Source organism: Plectrocnemia conspersa, unplaced genomic scaffold, assembly GCF_051122295.1.
Source record: "Plectrocnemia conspersa isolate PC_06_02 unplaced genomic scaffold, ASM5112229v1 ptg000009l, whole genome shotgun sequence".
NCBI classification, from domain to species: Eukaryota; Metazoa; Arthropoda; class Insecta; order Trichoptera; family Polycentropodidae; genus Plectrocnemia; species Plectrocnemia conspersa.
The window spans coordinates 19,895,527-19,898,396 of record NW_028277173.1 but is presented as its reverse complement, the minus strand read 5'-3'; positions in this window follow the sequence as shown (position 1 = coordinate 19,898,396).

The following is a 2,870-nucleotide window of genomic DNA, read 5'->3' as shown; positions in this document are numbered from 1 at the left end:
TGGGACAGTAAAAAAGTAGATTATTAATAATAAAATAGAAAATAAACAATAATGGATTGTCGGTTGGCGACGATGACCTCGAATTGTGATTTGAAAATGATAGTTGAAATGAAAATGAGAGAAAAGCAGGTTTAACGTTTGCAATTGTAAATTATTATTTATTGTTCTTATTAAACTATTATTTTTAATGTAACTAGAACCGCAAAATAAGTTGGTTGGTTTGATGACATTATTAAACCGCATATATAGTGAAATGTAATTTATGTTATAAATACATTATTGATATTTTCTTATTTTATTTGTATCATAGGCTATACAAAATTTTATTTTGAATTATAATTAAAAATATTTTACATTTTTTTTTTCAGATATACCGTCACTTTTTTGATGAAGCATAAAAATAATTAAAATATCTTTTGTTCATATAAAACAATAAAGCAAACTTTAATTTCCAGCAAAATTTCTTACCAATATTCATGATAATTTAAATAGATTGCCAAGAAAAACGAACTTTAAAATCGAAAGTTATCGATGAAGAATGAAATCAATTGTAAGCTATAGAGCAAATTATCAAATTTCGAACGACTCGTCATAACTCGTCATAATAAAAAAAAATAATATTTTTATTGTAAAAACACAGTTAGATTTCATTGTGGTCACCTTTCATTTTTTAATTTAATGATTTCAATTGGTAAGTGACTGAGTAACATTTTTTATTACCATTTTATTTTTAAATAAAATATTTTCAAAAGAAAAATATTAAAGTATAATTGGCAATAACGCAGCAATTTTTTTTATAGCACGATGTATTTTAGATCAATTTACGTATTCAATTAAACACAGATATATTCTTAAATAACTGTAACCAATTTCTCGATGATTACTAGCATGGATTTAGACCTATTCGTTTTACTGTCACCAATCTTTCGACATTCACAAAAAAGGTGATAAAATCTCTCGAAATGAAAACTCAAGTAGACGTAATATGTATGGATTCGAGAAGGCCTTTGATTAAGTGAACCATTTAATCTTAATCAATAAGTTATCGATCTCAAGTTTTCCTATGATGTAACGCATTTTTTTCATAGCAATTTTGAGAAGCGTCGATGTTTAAAATAGTGCTATGATTGATCTCTCGAATCAAATTTTAAATCTACTACAATTGCTTCTATCTATAAATATCATAATCACAGCAAACATTCGCTTTTAATACACACTTTCTTGCTCTCTACAAAATGCTTTTGATATGGCTTCACTTAATCTTAAACCACTTAGAGTTGATAAATGATATAATGTTTTATTTTCTAGAAAGAAATAAACTGCAAGATTTTATTAAAATTTATTTATTTTATTAATAATTATAATTTTAATTCTCAGATGAACAATCTCTCTATTGCTACTTTAATAATCTAAGTCACATAAAAAATTTAAACTACTTATACAACATTGATAGTGTTTTAAATATAGACCAATAATATAAAATCCCTTACTATTAAAACAGCTACAATAAAAATTGCAAATATATTTATTGGAATATTAATATTTTCCCTTTACTTGCTGAATTTCAATTTTCATTGAAACACCCCCTTGGGTTTCAATATTACGACTGATTTTTATTTACTAAAAAAAATGTTTTATTTGCTTTTAACGAAAACAATCTGACAGCTGATTGAAGTACTATCTATAAGGCTTAATATCTCTCATATTTTGTACAGGTGGTTTATAACGTTTTAATTAGACTATAATTTATTTATTAAGTTTATATATTTACATTTCTTTTTTTTATATTTATTATAATATTATATATTAGCACAAAAAAAAACTTAAAACAATATATGAATAAAGCTAATAGCATAACTAATAAAAATCAAAGTATATTTTTTAATTTAGTCTCTTAGTATCGATTGCAATTTAGATGTGATATTCTTTTAAAATTCGTCATTGTGTTAACCCATAATGCAGACTTGGCGAAAACTAACATGCTACTGTATTTCTGATCTTGTTAAATTTTCCATAAACCTTGACTACCGATTAAACAGTTTTATATTACTAAAAAATATATATAAATATGCTAGTGTACTAATATTTAAATAATTTAATGTGCCTGCATATTCACATTCTACATAATAATTGTCGTTCATAAAACTGAAACTAATAGCAACTATTATTAAAGTTTGAAATATTTTTTACACAATTATTGAATCATCAAAATAATGTAATCATATGTTAAACACATAATTAAATTTCACCATAATTAAACATGACGATCTCGATCGATTATAAATTTCGTTTTTTACGATCTGCCAAAGCGCAAATTACACACTGCTACTTATCGTTTTCTAAAAAGTAAACCGAACTCTTAATGTGTTGCAGATCACGCTGTTTTCGCAGTGCAACGCAATTTTCACGGTTGAGATGTTATAATTGTATGCGATTGTGCGAGCGAAGAAAAGAAATTATCACAAGTGAAAAAATATGCTCTTAGTAATAGCACTCTGACAGTGGCGTGCGTATTTTTGAAAACGAATAAAAAAAACACATATATTTGCGCGACTGTTATAATAAAACACCAGCGATTTTTTGCAATTAAAAAGTGAATACATTAAAAAGTAAATTATGTTAATATTTACATAAATTACCTATTAATAAAAAAAAAACAATGCAGACGAACGAATGTATATCATTACAGTTTAGATTTCACTGCCGCTCCCAAAAAGCGAGCAATTAACAGTTTCCAAAATATAATTGGTTATGCTATGCATTTAATATTTTAAAATTAACAAAAAATTCTAGATAAATTAATTAAGATATACTGAGCTTTGAAATATATACTTATTCATTGAGCCAAAAAAAATTAAATGTGTTTAAAG